At 41.4% G+C, this 21685-nt stretch overlaps 3 long non-coding RNA genes across 4 annotated transcripts in view; 2 read left to right on the top strand and 1 right to left on the bottom strand.

Moving 5' to 3' along the window:
- Window positions 1-6976: 6976 nt before the first annotated feature.
- Window positions 6977-19370, bottom strand: LOC135296985 (uncharacterized). Of its 2 annotated transcripts, XR_010358981.1 has the most exons (5): window positions 19176-19370; window positions 8899-8988; window positions 8347-8442; window positions 7531-7608; window positions 6977-7438 (listed from the first exon to the last, which is right to left on the bottom strand). It is a non-coding gene; the product is annotated as an uncharacterized LOC135296985 (long non-coding RNA). The 2 variants fall into 2 exon arrangements; XR_010358982.1 differs by lacking the exon at window positions 8899-8988.
- Window positions 12996-15606, top strand: LOC135298161 (uncharacterized). Its single transcript, XR_010360156.1, has 3 exons — window positions 12996-13132; window positions 13621-13730; window positions 15178-15606. It is a non-coding gene; the product is annotated as an uncharacterized LOC135298161 (long non-coding RNA).
- The window catches only part of LOC135296986 (uncharacterized), a 28619-nt gene continuing 25823 nt past the window's right edge, over window positions 18890-21685 (top strand). Inside the window, exon 1 of the long non-coding RNA XR_010358983.1 lies at window positions 18890-19164. This is a non-coding gene — a long non-coding RNA (uncharacterized LOC135296986). The remainder of the gene's footprint in view (window positions 19165-21685) is intronic.

Here is a 21685-nt window from a genome sequence, read left to right as displayed (position 1 = left end):
CTTAAGTACTTTCAACACTTCAGGAAATGTAACAGTACCCCCCTCCCCCCCATAACCAGTGCAGAAGGTTGCTATTGCTCCCAAAAGTATTTATTAAAGTCTATGAAATAGGTCTCCCAATTAAATGTTAAATCTCCCAATTAAATTAAATCTTTAAACCACTGCTCTTTCTTTCCACAGATGAGAACAGAAGTTCACACCTATGCTTTGTACCAGAGACTCCTCAGGACCTCTGAGGGTGATAGTGCCACACTGGAGCTTATACCAGTCCTGAAAAACTGGAGCAAATTCCTTTCTGAAGACAGAGCCTAAAGACAAACCTCAGCATCTCCAATGATGAAAAGTCTCCAAATGAAACCACAGTTTCAGCATGGACCAAGCCCACATCCACTCCTAAGAAAGGAACCAACACATAGTGGATGTTTTGTTGCTTTCTTCTAAAAATGATTAAGTTGGCACACATTTTAAGAAAGGCTTAGATAGATCCAGATTCCAGCTTTACCTAAATATTCACTTTATTAGGGGGAAGGAAGAGGGAGTAGTGTCTGCATACCTTTTGAAAAATAAATTGTTCATGATTTCTGTTTGTACAGTACTTGGGTAACGTCACCTACTAGGGCTGTGACTTATAGCAAAGACTTTGGGAAAGGGGGCACCTCCCTCTTTTGGAAAATGGAGCCACAGTTGAGAAATCTCTGCAGGCAACTAAATTGTTTTATTAACAAGTGAAAGAAAAGCATGGTGAAGCTAACATTTAAAAGTCTAGGAAGCATACACTTTCAGCAGGACTAGTCAGCACACTTTAGAGTGTTACTGCAAAACAGGGTGAGCTTAGGCAAGCAAAACCCTCAAGCATATCATCCTTTTTTGCAAGCAAATTCCCTAGAACTGCCTGTCTTCAGCACATATAGCTAAAGGTACATGCAATGGCATGAGCAGACTTCAGGATAGAGAAACTTGTCTGCTCCATGACCAACTGACCTCAGTGAAATTAGAGTTCCAATTTTTTCTTTGATGTCAAGCTTCTTTCACATTTCGCACCACACACCTCTCACCTAATTGTAGGTAGTGTCTGTGCCCTAATAGAAACTAAATTGAGACAGAAAACTTTTGCAAATAATAAGGATTCTTAGAATTATCCATGGAAAAAAAATCGTATGAAGACTGTTAGCAGCAAATGAAAAAAGTTCCATTATATTCTCCTTAGGTTTTTTTTACTCAGCTATTGCAATAACCATTACTTTTGAATTGTGTGTAAGTTTTAAAGGAAAGAGACCACTAATTACCCTAGAGAGATACCAGCAAATGAAAGATGGTTGGACAGTGCCTAACCCCCAAATGCTATCCTACTGCTTCATCCCTAGAGAGGTCCCCAAACCTTCTAGTGACAAATTGTGTATGTTTCCAACAGAAAAGGCCAGAATGGAACTATTTCAATGGAGCAGATTGCTATAGGTGGAGAGATTATTTGTAAAGGTGGCTGAGAGATTGTGGTCTTTAACTTCAACCTAAATATCAATGACAAGTGGTCCATATAGTTAGCAAAAAATCAGTGTGGGAACTCAGTACATCACTCCGGATGTCCAGAGCTACCGAGACAACCCTTGGGGGGCTCGGAGGCCCTGGAATGTTGCCAAAAGTACCTGGTGGCTTGACTTTGATCCTTTTAAAGAAATGACACCTGAATGTGAGGAAATGAGAGAATTTCAGGTCTGAATGGTGAGGGGATGTTATTCACTTGCTAGAACTTAAGTTAGAATGCACTGTACAGGGGGGTTTTATGTGTTATACAGGGGGGGGTCTAGAATTCTGTGCATGGATCAGGAGTCCCAAGATGGAGGAATTTGGGCGTGCCCTGTCCTTCTTCTTTCTTCTCCTTGGCATCCATGTTCAGGATGATGTTGGCACGTGTGGATTGGTTCATAGAGAAAGTACACTTGCCAACAAGGGCAGAAAGTATTGGGAATTAAAGGTAAATATCTAATACGTAGTTTTCACTATAAAAGAGACAACCGCCTCGCGGGCGGGAGAGAGTGCCTTTGGCTGTCTTGCTGATCAGACCTCGGCTGGACAGAGGTTCTTTGTAGATTCTTTGTAGATAAGAAATAATAAACTCAACTGAAGACCTAAAAGCAAGAGTCCAGACTCCTTCTTCGGAGCGCGGCCTACCCAGAACCACTTTTTCCGTGCTGGGGCAGAGACAAGTAACAGCCGACCCCGGCAATCACGAAAAAACTTTTCTTTTTACAACCTACTACAAAATTTGCTCTCAGTTTTGGTGAGTTTTTTTTTTTTTGTTTTGGGGGGGGCGGGGTTTGTTGTTGGTGTTTGTTTGTTTGTTTTGGGGTTTTTGGTTGTTTGTTTTGGTTTGGTTTTTTGGGTTTTTTTGGTTGGAACACCATGAAAGCTGCTCCTCATACATAGGACTTGGATGTTCAGTGAGCCTGCCAGAAAACACCAGGTAACATTTCTCAGGCTGTCTTTGGTCTCTTCTTAGAATATAAGAAAGACCTAAATAATCTAAGTGGAAAAGCATTTAGTCTTCTCTTTTCCAATGCTATCCTACCATGAACCACTGACAGAACCTGCTTCTTTTGATCCCTACACACATGTGAAAACACAAAGGGAACAAAGTCAATAGAGGCTCTTTTCTTAAAGCAGACACTGCTCAGTGCTTTAACTGGTGATAGTCTTCCTCCAGTATATCCTAGTGCTGGGACATACTTCCAGTAAACACAACATGAAGCATATCTCAAATGTCCATTTTATTTAAAACCAAACAATCCTGCCCTTCCCTCCCCTCCCCAAAAAAACACCCCTCCCTTCACTTTCACCTCATGGCAATGTAAAGGATTTTCCAAGGGGAAGGGTCTGTTTATATTAGCTGTCTGTCACTGAGACAGGAAGCAGGAGAAGCCAGTAACCCTGAAATAAAGCATCTGTTCAAGCTACCGTAAGATTAACTACCCACTTTGGAGGCCAAAGAAAATCTCCCCAGACAAGGGAAAAAAAGTCTGGGAAACTCTAAAGCCAGATTTTCAAACAGTAACTGACTCCCAAAATAATCTGTAGGTAGAACAATTAAAGCAGAGAACATGGCTGCTTGCAACTCCTAGTAAAGAAAGAAACCCACTCACAATAATTTGGATAGTTCACTTCCTGCACTGAAAGGAGCAGTGTAATGTGTTTCAAACACATTACACAACATGTGTAATGTGTTTCAAATGTGAAATTTTCATGAAAAGACAACATAAAACATCCATATGCCATAATAGCTTATTTAATAAAAACATGGGGGGTTGTTACACACTATATTCAAAAGGAAGTATTTATTTTAATAATTGTTGCTTAGAGTCTCACACCAGATTCAAGTCAATCATCTTAAACATCAAGAATATTCACAGTAGTCCAAACAGCTCAAGTAGGGTTGAGAACAATAAATGAATGTTCGTCTCAATCTGCTTTTCCCATGCAACATCATTTGTTGCTCTAGATCAGTTAAGCAGAGCCCAATTGTTTTGGCCAATGCAATATCTCTAACTTTAACAATTTTCCCTATGTAAGGATGTGGCTTAATTTAATGTTCTATATTTTGTACCATGTCAGCAAGGATGAAGTGAATAGCAGAAATAAAATTATATTCCTAGCCATGCTAAAATTCAAATTATTGCACTTAATAATTCTGATTTGGAAAAGAAAGCCAATTATCAATATAATATCTAAAATTGCCAACTTCATATCACTTGTAGAAGTTACTATCTTTAAGAAGGAAAAAAAAAAAAAAATTAAAAAATTGACAGATTCCAGCAACTAGAAGTATATCTTCATCTCTTCTGGCCTGTAGCTAGCCTGACAAAGTCCTAAGTGATTTCAAAATAAAAAAGCCCAAATGGAACAAATCAGTGTAAGAAATTGCAAAATTTAGTCTACAGAATGAGATGGGAATTGACACCAAAACTCATCTCTCTTTCCCTCTTCACTCCCTAACGGATTCCTTACTAAGCCCCAGATCTGACAAGATGTCCATGCTCTCTAAAGCATGGTAGATTTAGAAAGAGAAGGAGGAGGAAGAGGAGTTTTTACCAGGTTGAAAAAGCAGAAAAAACAAAATGAACAAAGATGTGTACAATTACATGTAAGCAGCTCAAAGAGACATTTGGGGCTATTTAGCATCACCCTGATGTATTTGTGCTCTTCACTAATTAACAGATGGTAAGAGAGAATATCAGCTTTTTCCAAGTTCATTGAGCTGATGAAATAACTTTTGACCTCAGCTAAAGGGTTGGACATAATAGCATAATGTCGTAGGTTAAGAAAGAAGTAAGATTTTTAGGAAGTTGTAGTCAAACCAATCAGTGCTTAGATTTAAATATTAACACCTAGTTTAGCCACTGAAAATATAGACCGCCTCTAAGAACTCCCAAAAAAACACTCTCTTAGTTCCAGTCCATAAAAGAAGTCAAACCTCCCCTGCCCGGCTAGGGCTGAGTAAGGGAGGGGAAGCCATGAGGCCAGGTAAAGTAGGCCGGAGCCTTAAACAGAGGAGGGGAGTGAAAGCTTAGCAAAATAGAAAAACAGAAGAGTCCTGAAAAGCATCACCCCCCCACCCCAGGAGAGAGATAGAAAAACACAGTGCCTGTGCTGCCTTGCAATACAATATCGTGCCAGCAGCACAGCTGGCCAAAAAAAGAAGTTAAAAATGCAACACGAAAAAGTGCTTGGCTGCTGTGGGAGTTCTAAGCAAACAAAGGTGAAGATTTTAAACCTTTTCTAAAATAATAAAAACCTTAGAAATACTAATCCTCCTGAACCAAAATAAAGAAAAAAATAAAACAAGAAAAAATAAGCAAGTGTAATAAAAGTTAATACATGTGAAAATTGTCAAAAAAAATCCTAGGTAAGAAGAAATAATAAAGTAACCTTAAACTAAACTCTTTCTTATATAACCATAAACAAACCAATGTTTTTCCTGTGACCCAAAAACTGCCTTTAAAGAGAAGCAATGCCTTAAAGCCAAAAATAAAGCAGTAAAGTAAACAAAAGCAGCTAAAAAAATATAAAATACCCTGTGTCTTCAGTGAAAAAAATAAATCTCTGTTCACAAAGCCCCACGGCCCCAGGGGGTAAATTTTAAAAAAACTAATATCCCGAAGTTGAGAGACTGATGTTTCTGTTAAAACTAAGCAGAGGATCCTTTAAAAAAAGAACCCTAAAAGCAGTCTTAGTCCATGTACAATAGCAAAACCACTAAACATTAAAAAAAAATCACAAAAACAAATATTCCCTGAGCAGTGCCACAAATAACATAAAACCACAAAAAGTTTCAACTGTGTTTCCAAGAGAAGCCTATAGTGCAAAAAGAAACTCTTTTCTCCCTAATAAACTTATAAGTTGATCATTTAAGTAGTAATAATAGACTCAAAAGTTAATTATCTGAAAAATAGTAACAGTATAAAAATCTATAATATTATTTCATGCTGTAAAAGAAAAAAATTTAAAAGTTTTCATTCTTAGTTTTATGTCTGTTTCTTTTTAAATGTTATCGTTAATAAAGTTTATTTCCTTTATTCCTAAGTTAAAACCTGCTTTACTCTGTTCCTAATCACATCTCACAAAAGCCACTAAAAAAAGTATATTTTCATAGAAGCACTAAAATTGTACCAGCCTCAAACCATGACACATAAGACCATCATATATGGTCATAATTTAAATAAAAACAAGTGGAGTCTTCTCAGACATAGCTTGATAGTTAAGGAACAAAAAACAAGAAAAAACACAACAAACCACAGAAACACTAACAACAAAAACCACAAATCCCCCCCCCGCAAAAAAAACCAAAAAAACCCCACAAACCTAACCTGATATTAACGATGTGTAGGCATATCATTACAAGGACTTCAGAAATAACTTTTGAAGTTTTACAAATACCATGCTCCAGACATATTCCATCTCTAGTGACCCCTGGTACCATACCTGTACAGTTCAACAGCACTTGCAACAGCACCACCATGGCATCCCCTTTTATGCACTTACTTAATCTCTCTGATTTCTAATAAAATGAGAAAGTTTAAGAGAACTAAAAGTTACTGAAAATCAGAGCTGTGCCAGCAGTTTCCAGTGATGACCTGACATGATCTTTCCCTCAGCTGATATCCAAGTAGTTAAGGAATTTATATAGTCCAACCCAGCTCATTAATTTGCAAATTAACTTTCTGTATCATGTAATATTCCAGATACATCTGGAGGATGGAAGAAAATGGTTAAGGAAAATCATTAGCTTATATGTTATTGTAGCACTATTCAAATTTTGTAAATTAAGCAGGAAAAACTGGAAAGGAGGAGAACCCAGACAGTATTCCATAAGAGAATTTGTAGGATCATTTTAGACATAAAAAGTAAAAAATAGTAACACAACCAGCAACAAAGAGCTCCACTGGTCGAACACAACTCTACAGGAAACTTGTACTACTATAGCCTTACTGGTGTGCTCCTCAGTAACACTTACCCATGCCCATTATCTTTTTCTAAATTCTTTAACATGGAATTACATGGAGTGTACAAAAATTTTAAACATTTTAAATTTTTTTTATAGTTAACAATCACTATCACACTATCACCCCCCCCCAAAAAAAAGAAAACCACTCAAGGAAAAAAAAAAAACAAAACCCAAACCAAAAACACCCCACCAGTAAACCATTCCTTGTGATGAACAAGTGGGTTTTGTTTCCCTTAGACTATATTTAGTAGACACCAGAAAAAAAAACAAAAATAAACAACCCAACCACCCTAAAACTATACTCTCTGATAGCAAACAAAAGGTGTGTCTAAGTACCCCCAGAAAGGTGTTTTAACGAGTCAATGAGTTTCTTCTTTTTTAGGGGGTAGTACAAAAATTTGTCACAGCAGACTAAAATACTAATACCATTTGGTTATTTTCAAATAAATTTAGTTTCAAAGAGAAAGGTTGATCAAAAAAGAATTTATGTATGTCTAATATAATTACTTTTAAAAATACTGACTTTTGGTTTTATTAAAAGGAGATAGGATATTAAACTCAGTGAAGAGTCACCTTCAAATGGTAATACAGTGCAAAGAACCATCTTATCATATCTGAAAGAGCTATGAGCTATTTCACATTTTAATTTGTATAAACAAACTGGTGCCATTCAAGACGAGTCACAACAAGCTTGCAAAGACTTGAAGTGCCTGTAGATACTTGGAATCACAGCTCATTGCTTTGGAGCTCACAAAATGCCACGTGAGACATTCTGTGGTTTGCCATGACTATGAACACAGCACAAGGCGAGACATTTTTCCTTGGCTTTTTGGCTTGCAGATGTCCATGTAAAACACTGTCCAAATCCTACTTGAGTTTGCTTGCTTTTGGGTACTTTCCTCCCCATCCTGCCATGCTGAACTTTCACAGAGATGGACACTTCTGAGGAAAAGGGAAATTGTATGAGAAAACTGTGAATAAAGGAGAAGATAAGAGCAAGCAGACCAGGCTTCCTACTCTTTTTGTAGACCTACCAGAAAACACACTCTGCCCCATTTGCTGCTTCCCTTCTGTTGATCTTGTGTTTGTCTTCACACAACCTGATAGTACTTCTGTGAGTCAAAAAAAAAAAAAGTACTTTTGAAAAAACTGGCTTGCTGATATATTAAGAGAAGAGTAAATAGAGGGAGGTAAAGAAAGAACACAACAACTTCAAACACACAACAAAAACAAACCCAGAACCCATAAAATTAGAAATTTAAAAACTACAGCCTGATGTATGTGCCAGATTTATTAGATTACAGCCTCTCTGGAGCAGGGACCATGCAAGACAAGGTGCTTATTCAGTGCTCAAGTACAAGTTTGCCATCAGCTGAGGCTGCCTTTGGACATGACCTAACTGTAAAAACATTACCCTCAATCACAGCGGTCCTTGAAAACTGCCTTCTGGTTGTTATTGTTATTTTATTGTTATTACAGATTTCACAGTAGCAAATTAGGTATATTTGCATCTGTGTCTTTAAAATCATGAGTAAGAGAGAAAGAGATACCTGGGGACTTGCAGGGGGAGAAATAAAAAAGTGTGTCTGAACAGATGATCTTTACAGTTCCCTCCTCCTGCTGCTAGAAGCTTCCCACTCAGCTTCTGCTCCTATTTGTTCATCTTTCTCTGGCAAGAACTACTCTTAACTTGTGTTAATTTTCCTTTTTGTGGGTTAACGTTGGGACAATTGTGTGCTTGCAATTGCCCACAACTAATAGATTTCCAGTGATTGACTTTACTGAACTCCTGGCAGTAAGTAGGGCATATTTCTTGAACCAGGGTCATTTAAAAGGACTCCAGAAAGTACCTTCAGACATTTCATGGCTTCATTTAAACAGCTACTTTCTTGCTTCCATGCAGGATTTTGAGCAGGACAGAATCTTCTAAGGGTGGTCACTGTCGTCTAGAATATTAAGTTAGAACCATTTCAAGAGTTTGAACAAAGCAAGAAGCATGACCTTTTATTCATTTATTTATTTAAGGCTAAACTTGGCAAATATGAGAATATCCAACTGAAGTTAGACAGCCATGATCTCAGCCTCTGGCTGTGCAAAGACATCTTAAATCTGTAGGTTCTGTGCAGATCCAGGTGATTTTTTGCCAAAAAAAGTCTCCTGAATAAAAATTAAGTGTTCCTTCATGTTAAGCTTTACAATTTTCTCTTTATCCTGTCCTAGCCTATTATAATCCCAAATTAAAAATATATAATGCTTTAGGATTAGCACTGCTTATACTGCAGTTTCCCAGCCAAAAATTACTGCTATAATTCTTTAATGATTTCAAAAAGGTTAAGTGTCACATATCTTCTGTCTTTACAAACCAGTGAGGCACAGCCTTTTCCTAATTAATGTCCAGTTACCTGGGAGTGAGAAGGGAACAGGCATAGTCCTGCCAAGGAAAATCTTGGGAGCGCCCAATGCCTGGGTTGCAGTTGCAGAATGAATGGCATCTGTCAAAAGCATTCTGTGAGAATGTGGCAATGGCATACAAGAAATCACTTACACCATCAGCTTCTGAGGCCTAGACAAAGGATTATCTAGATGCTTTGGTCCTTCAAACTGCTCCCCCCACACCAAAAAAAAAAAAAAAAGATGTTGTATACAGCATATATATATATATATATATATATATATATATATATATATATATATATGTACAACTACTTTGGCCTCTTCCCAGTGTTAATCTACCACTTCCCTCAATTTAGCAGCTTCACATCTTCATGAAAATCTTTTCCAAAGCTACATCTGCAGCATTAGCAGAGGTGTACATGCAGGTTCCTTTGCAAGTACTAGCTACCACTAGCCAGGACCATAGCTTTGTATTTCACAGAGCAATGAGAAAATGATGATGACCTGTGGCTTTTTAACTATAACTGCAGACTAACTGCAGCGAGTGTCCTTCCCCAAACGTGACAAAGGAAGGTGTGTGGCTAGGTCACAGTTACCTTCCCATGCAATTTTGAATCTGCAGGGCTGTGCGCTGACATTGTCAGTGCGCCAGCTATAGACCCTTCTTCTGGTCAAGTTCTTGTGTCTCCTGTGCACCTTCAACACCTTGACTAAACCTCAGCATGTGGTTCTTGCATATGGCACTGAAATCCCACTTTCAAGTGTCCCAGTTTCAAGGGCCAAGGGAAGCATATACAGTTTGAAACTAACAGGCTCTGCAAGTCAAAGGACAAGTAATACAGTAATAGCCAACATTCAAATAGGCCCTTCTGCAGAGAAGTATCTGGATACTAAGAATGGACCTTTTTCAGGTACCATGACCAAAACCTAATGCAATCCACATGACCCTACTCAAAACCCTACATGGGCCACAGCACCACCTCCTGGAATCGGAAGTTTCATTGCAAGAAAATGCTGCAGTTCTTCAAGTACTGTGAAGAGAATCAAGCAAAACAAACAAAAAAAAAATCCACCAACATCTCCAAAACACTGTAAACAAGGCGCTGGAGTTAATGAATGCAAAAATTTGCCTGCACAACATTTCTCATGTTTCCAAGAAATTACTGAGGTTCTTAAGAAGTCAAGGAAGATCAGCGTAGAAGAGAGAACAGTCCACAGCTCACTCCACACAACTGAGGACACTCTTCATGCCCTGCAGGCACATTAAGCTGTTAGTTATCACTTCCCAGACAAGACTTTTCACAATGCCGCTTTGTGTTAGGTTGGCCCTTGAAAGAGACTATAAGTACTCCTGCAATCTTATATAGATGGCACAAAAGAGCTGAAAACCAGTAGGAAGACCACTGATTCAATCATTTCTGTATAGCCTCTAGGTGTCAATGCTCCTAGTCCCTCTTATGGCCAGGTCAGCAAAGTTGAAGCCCACTGATAAGTCATTAGCTTTTTCCCCAAAAAGACAGCTGGAGAGCTTGCATGGACTAAACTTTGTTTAAAACAGAGATGTACCATCTGAACTTACTAATTTGCAATCTTTAGTTCCAAAACATGACATTGGAAAGTGAATAACAATATACAGAGCAGATCTGCAAAGCCTGAATAATAATTATCACATAAGCCTATCTTGGTTGCATCTATACTAAAGGAAGTGTAACAGGAAAAAAAATGCAGATGGATAAACAGTAAAAGTGAAAAATAAATAATTCTTGGCATGGGCAAAGCCTAGAAAGCCAACCCGATTTAGAACAGTTAGATTTGTTACTCTAACCTAACATAATACTATAACCTACATAAGACTAAACCAAAGGCATAATCATGACTATGACAAAAGAGCTATTTGATATAACTATTACTTCATAGTGCTATCATATATGACTCCTCCACCTCTTATCCATAATGTACAGACTTCAACTTTCCCATATTATATCTGGGCCGAACACAAACTGAACAACAATGTAAGAATCAATCCATTACCAGCTGCCCCTCAGCTCTAATACAGTACTCAAGTAAAACACAGTTTGGGTGACTTTAATACAGCGTGACACCTTAAATACAGCTGCTCATTCCATATGTGATCACACATACCAGGAATGGACTTAGGAGCACATTGCTCAAGGTGTGGGCACCCTTAAATATCAACATTTTTAGCCATCACACTGGGACTGAAGTAATAACACACAAACCAACTGTATTCTAGCTCATCACACCCAGACAACGTCTCTCTTCTCCTCGAGCATAAAGCCACAACTGTTGCTCACTGAGTTGCCAAGCTTTCTACATTATCATTAGTAACTTAAAAACAGGATTATGCTCAAATAGTACAGAAACTTTAGGGCCACAGGCTGAAAACACTTAGTGACTTCATAAATGAACAAGTGCTTCATTGGAGATTAGAGTCTCTATTCTTGTGTATTAACAACACAACGCCTTAAAAAATAAATAAATCTGCATTTTCATGGCACTTGTCTTTTGCATCTCTCCTCCCTTCCCTCATAGAAGCGCTGGACTCAGATATGTTCAGAAACCATCCAAGGTGGTATCATCAATATAACTCATCTTCCTGTCAACACAGAGTTATCAGGTGAATGTGGACACTATAACAGGGGACCAGGACTAACCCTCACACATATCATGGTAAGGGTGGATGCACATTCCTTTGCTGACCAGGAACAGGGAAGCAGCTTCATTTATTTATTTATTTGCAGAAGGAGGAAAATGGCTATGAAAAACCAGACAAAAACAATGCAACACATTCCTAGTAAATCCAGGAGATCCACACATTATTTTCATTCTACCAGAAGTTGAAGGAAACCTGCAAAGCTTTTACATTTTTTATTTAATTGCCTTTGTAATTCTCTCCCCTTTATGCTGCCTTCCCTATTTAGCTTTTTCTTCAAGTGTGAGGAGACAACCCAAATCAAGGGTCTTCTTCGTCTGTCAGCCAAGATTCTCCATTTCCCAGGCAGCACCCAACCAGTCAGGGGAGCACCAGAGTCCAGCTGAGGACCAGGTTCTCCAAAGATGAGTCCTAGTCCTCTTTGGAAGGCCATTCAGGCTCATTGAGCAGTTGGGAGGATGTCTTCATTGAAGGTCATTTTCAGAGCTGCTCTTTCCCCATTGCCTCTCCAGTTAGAGAGAGAGCAATCACCAGATATGGACTTGGTCAACTGCACAACTTTATTCCATTTAACAGCAATTGATACACTGAGTTAACACTTTAGGAAGTCTGCTAGTGTACACTGTGTACTAAGGTACACTGGAATACCACCATCTGTGAGCTGCGGCCAGCCAGGATGGACATCTTTCCCACACACAGATGGAAATGAGGCTATGGCACTTTCATCACGAGAACTACTCTGCAACTTTATGGAACCCAAAGCAGAGTCTCAAACAGTTATCACAAAGCTTCAAGATTGGTTATATAACCAGCATTTCAAGGACAAACCTAAGCACCATTTTTAATAGCTACTCAGGAGACTTCTTCACTATTTTTTTTTTTGCTGAAATTACGATTCCTGTCTCACTGGGTGTTTTTATAGCATTACCATTCATGCTATATGACCAGCATAGCTGAAATATCTAAGTGCCCACAAATAATTAAAAAGGCATCTCCACTATTTAAATGTTTGGACAAATTTATTTATAGGGCAAGTTGGCAATTCCCCCAAAGTCATACCTTCCAATCAAAGCAACTATGTCAGGTACTTAAAATATCACCCCTTTCTGTATGGCTTTGCCATCTCCCATCAGCTGGGATAGCTTTTCCCCCTAGAATGCAGGTGACCTCAAGACTTGCTAGCTAAAGACCAAGGTGTACTAGGTAGTACAGCTGCTGCTGGGCAGAAAAGGCCCCTTCTACACGGAAACACCAACTCAGCATAATGCTCAAGCATTAGCCTTCGTATTTTACTTAAAACAAGGCTCATAAACTTATACCAAGGCACACATTAGCACACCTCTTTAAAACAAATGGGAACGGAAACACTCCTGAACAGCCTTTATGACACAGTGGATGGGGAGGCATGTCAGCAGCAATGCCAGAGGAAGGTTTTTTTTCCAGAGAACACTTACAAACACTGTTGCAGCACATATACATGCCCCTGATCTCTCTTCCCAAACATTTTGAATTCTCCTTAGCTTTACATTTTTCCATCATTCCCAGTTTACAGCATCACATAAATTGAAGTAAGTTGATAAAACTGTCATCTTTTTCAGCACATTAATTCTGATCCTCTGAAAAAGTTAGACCCCATAGATTGCTCACAGCATCTGGAAGGCAGATCCTTGACTGTCTCAGAAGAAAGAGATTACAAAAAAAAAATTAAACACAGGAAATTATTGGTAACCATTGAGCTAATCAGCTTTGGAAAGCATGGCTTCTTTTCCATTAACAAAACTCTTAATAAGCTGTTGATGCAATTCTTTCTTTGGTTTTTGGGTTGTTTTTTTTTCTTGTTGTTTTTTTTCTGGTGACACAAACTTCTTCCTGTGAATGGAGTCGAATGGATCACTTCTTCCTGTGTTATTACAGGATCGGCACAAAACGCGAGCTGCACAATAATTCCCTTCCCTTTCCCATGCCCTCACAAACACATAAGCCTCTGTTGCTAAACACGAACTCTGATTAGCCAGATCTTCCAGAGTATGATCAAGAGAGGGCTTGTTTGTTTCAGGGATCAGAAGCTAAGTGGAAAGAAAAGAATGGTCAGGACACAGAGGATGGAGAAAAGTAATTATGTGAGAAACTGAAGTCACAAATCACACAGAGTGAAGAACTGCCAAGGTAAGAACTGCTTTGCTTTTCTACCTGCATCAGAGAAACATTAATATCAACTACAGTGTTCAGAGCTCTAAGGAATAACCATTCACTTGCTTAATAAAACAACAAATGGAAGAAATACTCTAGCTAATTGTATTGAGAAGACAGTATTTGGAAAACTTTGATTCAGAAGTTGGGTGCAACTCTGTTTGTCATTATATCAATGTAAGCCTTCAATAACAGGGCAGAACATGGTTTCCTGTGCCTAATGATCCCAAATTAAATTTAATAATAATCAGAACTTAATACCAAATTTCAAGACAAATGTGAATGATAAGCAGTCACACAAATCATCAAGTGCTACAGAAAGAATAGTTTAGTATAAACTGCTCCCCCTACTAATTACTAGGGAAATATTCCTTACATAGAAGTGACCCGCAAGAGGCCTTTGATTAATAATAGCTAAGACCATCAAAATATTGAAAACATTTCCTTATGTGAAACATTTCCTTATGTGGATGATTAACTTCTATGTAAATGGTCAGTACCATTGAAATTTTTAAAAAGTAATCACATCTTGAAACTTACTTGTGGGCAGACAGGAGTTCAACCTTTTCTCTGGAAGAGTTTTGCAACAATTCTCTCTCTAGAGACCAGTTTTGTAAAGCACAGAAAACTCTCAACTATAACTCATATTTGTGACAATGGAAATCATTTGAACAACTGGACCACAGGGGAAGTGGAAGAAATGCATTGCTTTATCTTCGTACAAAATGCAAATAGAGAAAGAGCAGTCCAATGAGAATTTACAGATTACTGCTTCCTTGATTCCATCATGCTCAAATATCTCTGCAAGACAATTTCCAAAATACTGTATTGCACTCTATCTAGAAACCACTGAAAATTGTGAGCAGTTTTAATGTATAATTTAGGCACAAGATCATATTGCATTTGGTCCTGAGAACTGTCCATATTTTATTTGTTTGTTTTTAAACCAACACCCTCTTCTCTTCACATCTTCTACACTAGCTTTAAACACATTCATGGAAAAAAGTAATTCACAGAAAGACGACCCTTCTTCAGTTTTTTTGTGCTACAATTCTGAGCAGAACAGTTATTCCAGAAGGGAAATCTCCTGCTTCAAATTCGGCTGAAAAATATCTTTGTCATTTGACTTGCACTGAAGCCTGAAAAATCTGGTCAAAAGTCAGGAGTCATCTGCTGAAATACAGCTGTCTACATCCATGCTAGATGTTTGGACTACTTTTGTATTCAATTGGCAGAATTCTTCTCAGATCTGATTCTGCTGACTAAAAGTAGACTGCCACTTCAGGAAGAGATGAATTGATCCCTAGAAAAGTTCTGCTTCCTGACTATAAAGGGAGCACAGAGAGCTGAGTTTCAACAGACAAATCTCACCTCCTCCATGCCTGCTATCACACTGAACAATCATATCTGGTTTCTCTGCTAGGACCTTATCAGTCTTGCTGGAATTCCTGCTACTTTAATTGGCACAAATAAACCAGTGTGGTTACCCTAAGCTTCATGGACAGTCAAGGTAAAGAAAGGGGCACCTCTGAGAAGTGATTCAGCTCAAGTAAGAACCTGAAATCTCCCCAAAAGATGCCACTGTATCTTTGGAGATTACGGGAGGGAGCCTTATAAGCCTTCCCCTTAATAAGATGAAGCAGTGAAGTGCCTTGAATCAGACAGACAGGTTCAGGCTGTTGCTGCTGAGAAGCTGGGAGACATAGAGCAGCCTCATCCCTTATCTCCTCTCCACACCAGTGAGGCTGAAACCGATGGCACCAGAGCCCAGGATAAAAGGCAATGTTACAGTATGGATTGCAGAGTCCTTCATAAAATATTTTGAAGGATAATAAATACAAAGCCACACCAAGGAAGTTTGAAAAATCTGTATTGTGGCCTACATAGCGTCTATCCACCCACAGCTTTGCCAAGTGAGGATAAACAAGAGCTGAATGAAACTCTGCAAGTACACACTTAGTTGGCCAAATATCCAGCACAGTCTGGAGCAGGTAAGAATTAGTTCCCACTCTCTTAACATTTAAAAACACAAGTGCAGACCCTCTAAAGGGTCTGAGACTTCTTTGTTAGCAACACCTGCTCTCACCTGACCAGCTAACATAGAAGAATAACATGGCAGACCTGGATCCAGGCTCTCACTCATTCACCCTTCTTTCACTGAAAGAAGTCGCCTCGTTAGCTGAGGACAGCCAGGCTTCTGCATTCAGCTTCTGCAGGAACACAGGATTTGGCAGCCTCCAGAAATCTGAGCTGTTTTTCTTCCCTTGGTTTACTTATGCCCATTTCACCTTCCCTGCCTCCCCGCTCCCAATACACACACATTTTAACGCTAAACCCCAGGTGTTACATGGTTTCTCCATGCTTCCAGGCAAACACTACACACCTGCCCTCAAAATTTAGCAAGTATGCCTTCTCCACAGAGGTAGTAAACCTGTAAACAGCAGGTTTAAACCATAATGCTTCATAGCAAGATGCTTTTTTGTTAAGCTTAATAAAAAAACCTTCCAATCTCATGCCTTAAGAAAGTCTCACACCCACCATCTTACATAAAAATACATTCCCTACTAGACTGTGATACATTGCACACTCTTAATGGTTTCTACAGTTACAAAGGCAAAGACAATGTAATTAACAAGCAACATTCCTCCTTGTAAAATAGGAAGAAGAAAATAAACAGAATAGAAGTTGACAAAAATATATTTAAGCTCAGAAATAAAACTACTTCTTTTTTGCCTAATTTAATTATTTACTGCAATAGAAAAGACAAGACCCTGGATTATCTAGGTACAAAACATGAATTTTCAATCTATCTGATTTACAAAATATATTGTGTCTCCTTATGAAGAAAATTATATCTAATTTACTCCCTTTAGATACACATCAATACTTTATCAAGTATTTTTTTACTCTCCACTTCATTTGTTTTGTGTATACTGACATAAAAAAGAACAATCCTGTGTTAAAGTTATATTATGTTTTCTGTTTCTTGTTACATAACCAGATGTGTTACAGAAAATATTATTGTGGAGTTAATAAAAAAAAAGGCACTTAAAAAAAAATTCTAACCAAGCAAGCATCACTGCATCATAATAACATGTAAAGTGCTTCTACACCCACTACTGGCATATATTTACATTAAAATTACATGTAATCTATACCAAACTTTCTGAATGCTGAATCCCCTTTCTGTATTTAACTTCTGCTGCTGATGATGAAGAGGTAAGATTTTCCAGGTTAGTAACAGCAAAATTCCACATTGCAAAAACACTGAATGCTGTCATGCATATAAAGTAATTGACAGGGTCTGAAAATATCTGTCCCATGTCAAGATTAGTCTTAAGCAGAGAAACGGCAACACAATATAAACATGTTATTTTCTTGTGGGAGCGCCAAGCAATTAAAAACCAACAACCACATAAACCCTAAACCATATCTTTTGAGAGAAATGGTGAACTTCAGTGATCCTTTCTAATGAAACCAGAAGAACACACTAACCACTGTGCTGGAAATATTTCCTTGCAAAAGCAGACACATCCATGGTGGTAAGGGAATTTCAGTGTGGGTGATTTGTGACATTAGGATCTTTCACATCATTTACAAAAAGGGCCACAGACTCCATAGTGGAAAACACACCCATGCCATCCCTCCCTGCTTGGTGTACACCTGCCCAGGCAAAAACACTATGTTCCTGAATTCGAGCATGCACAGAGACACACTTACACCATGATCTGAACCCACCATCTCCCACCACAGCCACTCGCAACAGCCTGAAACACTGCTCTGAATCCAACCAGTATGCTCCTGTCCTCTCTGCATTACAGCCACAAGCCCTGCAGCTCAGCTTGGTTTATCTGGGCCCATTTTGTTAAAATAAGCACAAAGGAAGGGAACCCACTGGGCTGGCTGAACAAGAAATTCAGCTGCAGAACTCCCTCACACTTGTGTGCACAGCTGATTTTACACCACGTGGCTGCTACATTCATATTATTTTGTCAAAAAGTGCAGAACAGCTTTCACCACAAATACTTGGAGCTTGAAAATTACAGTAAAACCAACTTTAGCTGGGTGCAAAGTGCACTACAGGAGTGGCATTTGAAGCCCCAGCGTGACGCAATTGAAATCGTACCAGGGACAGGGGGCTTGCTGGAGGAAACTGGACCCATGCAAAGCCACAACATATATGTTAGGTGCCTAGAGCTCATCTGCTGCCCCGGCTAGGAGCACACCACAAACCAATTTACACAAGCTACAAATCAATGAGGCACTCTGGCTATGCCCATGCCAGTGACAAACTGCAGTGGGGAAGGCAGCCTGGACTGCTTGGCACACCTGCCATTCCCCTCGGCCACCCTCCCACCCCCTTCCCCCATCCACGAGTTCGGTGTGGCTGCGGTGGGAGCAGCCCCGCAGTTCTGCACCCAGCGATGGGAGCAGTCCGCCCCAAGTCACCCCAGTGTGGGTAAGCTGCAGGAGGCCGGCCAGGCCGACACGTCCCTGCCGTGGGCTGCCGGCCGCCAGCTGCCCGGCCACCAGCCGCCCGGCCACCTGCAGGCCTCCGCCGCCCTACCTTGCTCCTCGCCGGCCCCAAAGCAGGCCCTGGGGTCCTCGGGGGGGAGCGGGGCTCCGCCGCCCTCCAGGGCTTTGCGTTTCTTCGACATCTGGTCGGTGTTTGGGAGTTGAGTTTCTCCTCTCTCTCCGGGGAGATGAGTGTATGTAGAGAGAGAGGGAGAGAGACACAGGGAGGGAGCGAGAGAGATTGAAAGAAATCGCTGCTCAAAGAGAGGGGAAGAGACTTTGGAGTGGCTGGAAAGCAAGTAGGAGGCAGGGACTAAGTGGAGAAATCCTACAAATCACAATCCCATCAATTCAGTCCCTTGTCTAAGAGGGGCTGTTGAGGTCTCCCATTTCCTTGCTCATTCATGAGTGTGTAAGTGAAAATTACAGATAGAGGTAATAGTGCTCTGCTGCTTTTCCAAATGTTAGCAGGTGGTGCTTTTTTTCCTTTTTTTTTTTTTTTTTTTTTTTTTTTTGGGGGGGAGGTGGCAGGAAGGAGGGAGCTGATTGATATTATTTTCCTCTGCTGGGATTCCTTCTGGTTAAAAAAAAAAGGGGGGGGGGGGGAGTGAAAGGTAAAAACTGAATGGGGGCGGGGGCTGGGGTGTGGAGAGTACGCGAGGATTAAAAAGAAAACCAAGAGCAGAGGAGGAGGGATGAGAAGAGCTTGCAGGTGCAGGCAGGCAAAATTCCCTGCAGGGTTCATGTGCTCTGGGTGCCGGAGATCCTCGGGTCCCCGGAGGCTGCCGGCGGGCAGGGGCGGCTCGGCGGGGGCTGCGACCACCCCGCCCGGCACCTGCGGGATTAGCGCGGAGCGGGACTGCGGAGCGCCGCAACCGGCTGGCAGCAGGCAGCGGTAATTCGCACCTTGCATACTCCACCGCGGAGTCAGTACCCCCGCAGCCGGTCTTTCTCGCTCCCTTTGTAACTCTTTCGGCTCTGGGAACAAGATGGGCCCCTCCCCTGGGGAGTCCCGTCCCCCGGCGCCCCCGATCTGCCCCCTTTACAGGCGGATTTCAAAGCTAGTTAGAGGGGCTGGGGGGAGGAGGGGTTGAGGACATAACTTACCCTCCAAACTATGCACAAGCTCGTCTCTGCTTTCCCCTTCAGATCAACTTTAAAGAGCAGATTCTCAGTCAGTCCGAGAGGCAAACAGGCAGGGGAGGAGAGGGAAAATTGTTTAGGAATAGCTGCTGCCGAGTGGGTGAAGTTCGGGGCACAATCCTGGCTCTTCCACGCTCCAGCAGCCCAGCATCTTCCCGGGGTCTGGAGAACAAGGTGTTCAATAAGTCTTCCTTGTTACCCGAAATTGATTGATGATGGCTTTCCCGCCGGGCTGTATTTAACAAAACGAGGCAGAGAGCTACTCTGTCGAGCAGGAAATTTTAGAGGAGCTTGCAGTATAGCTGCGGTTTTAATTTATCTGTCTCTCTCTATGCATACGTACTTACACACATACACATTCTCACCTATGTATGTATATATAAATAAAAAGATACAACTCTATCAATACAGCGTTGGGTCCACAGGATCTTAGAAAAGCTCGCCTGTCGGCTGTGTGGAAGTTAAAGAGTTTTTCTTAAGCAAAAGGTGCTGATGCTTGGACACATCTCACGTCCAACAGGAGGCAATGACGTCCGTAGCTTCATTGCTATAACAGCACCAAGGCTTCAATTGCCATTCACTGAAATGATAAGGGACGCTCAGACGTAAGCAGTCTGGACCTCTAGCAAGAGGCTGAAGCGAAGATGATTTTTCCGCTCCCAAAGCAAATAATAATGCTAAAAAACACCTAAGGAAAAAGACGGGGAAACAGGGAAAGGAATCTAGGTCTTGCAGTCACACGCTTCTGCAACATGATCCTCTAGCACCAAAAAACATTTATTTTTTGCAGCTGACTAGACTTTGGGAAATTTCAATATATTATGATTATTCGGGCCGGGGGAGGGGAGGGATTTTTTTTTCTTAATTATTTCTGTCTCTTTTCAAGCAGGCATTGATGAAAGCTGTGTATAAGTGCCCTCCCCCCATCTTTCCAAATATATTTCGACTCGGGTACATGCTGAAGTGTTTATGGTGTATGGTTAAATCTTCTTAAGTAGCAATTTCTTGCTGTATAGGGTGAAAAGATTTGGGGTGGTTTTTTGTGTGTGTGGGTTTGTGGGGGCTTTTTGGTTTGTTTTTTGGGTTTTTTGGGGTTTTTTTTGTTTGTTTGTTTGCTTTGGGGTTGTTTTTTGTTTTGGGTTGTTTTTTTTTTTTTTTTTTTTTTTTTAACTGCGCACTGGAAGGCACTTAGGAATTAAAAAAACCCGATGCGAAACAGGGGACTCCTTCTCTCGCAGGGTCATATACTCGCAGTGCCGCGGCTTCGACCGCGTGTGTGGAGCGCTGCAGAGCCGCGGCGGGGGCGGGGCGCTGCCGGGCGCGGGGGCGGCCGCTTCTCGGGGCTGCTAAGCCCCGCGGGGGCCCTTCCCCTTCCGCCAGGTGCTGCCCTGGGAATGACAGCGCGGGTGCGGCAGGAGCTACCCGGAGGCAGCGGGCACCGGCACCGCGCCCGGCCTCGGCGCGGGGGAGGCAGCGCCGCGCCCGCCTACGCCGGCCCACGCGTGTCCGCGCTGCGCCGCAGCCGGGCGGGGACAACAGCGGGCAGGCCCTGCCCCGCGCCCCCCCCGCCGGAGAAGGAGCCGGGGGTGACACAGGCGGCGGCGGGGAAGGTCCTGCGGGATCGCGTTCCAGGCGGGTGCCTTCGTTACCGTAGCGAGCCGTACGGGGGCTGCGGCGCCGGGTGGCTGAGGCGCCATCCGCACCCAGCTGGTGGGGCCGGGGTCGTTGTGTGAGGTGGCCCCTGAGTGCTGCTGTCTGCTCTCCGCATCTCCAGTCCCACACTTTCCAGATTTTTCCTTCTGCGTCCCCTCAAGGGGCAGGGCTTGTTCGGTCTCCAGATTATTCCAAGCAGTAAGTGGCTACGTGCCCAAAAGTCGTTCTTTGCTGGAGCAATTTAAATACCAGTGATGTAAAGTGGTATCGCTGCAAGCCCAGATCAGGTTCACTAGCTGCTGAAAGCACCCAGGAGGTACCAGGTTCTTTATCCTTTCGAAGTTTATTTTGGTGAGAAGCAAAAGGCAGCAAACTTGGAGTGCCAAGGAGGGAGAGGCATAAAGACTCTTGCTAGCATGGATCTTAATTTTGGTACCTGTGGTGGCCCTTGAGATACCTTCTATGACAATCGCCCACACAAAGCTCTGATGAGATTGGCTGCATGGTAAAGGGGAGATTTTCAGATCATTAGCAGGAGGTGCTTGATTTCTTACACAGTCTGGTTTAGCAAGGTATTTATTTTTGTGTATAATTTGTGGAGGTTTTGGTGACCTAGTAGC

Source organism: Passer domesticus, chromosome 3 (genome assembly GCF_036417665.1).
Source record: "Passer domesticus isolate bPasDom1 chromosome 3, bPasDom1.hap1, whole genome shotgun sequence".
Taxonomy (NCBI): domain Eukaryota; kingdom Metazoa; phylum Chordata; class Aves; order Passeriformes; family Passeridae; genus Passer; species Passer domesticus.
The sequence above is the reverse complement of the archived record's forward strand: the minus strand, read 5'-3'. Positions and strand labels throughout refer to the sequence as shown.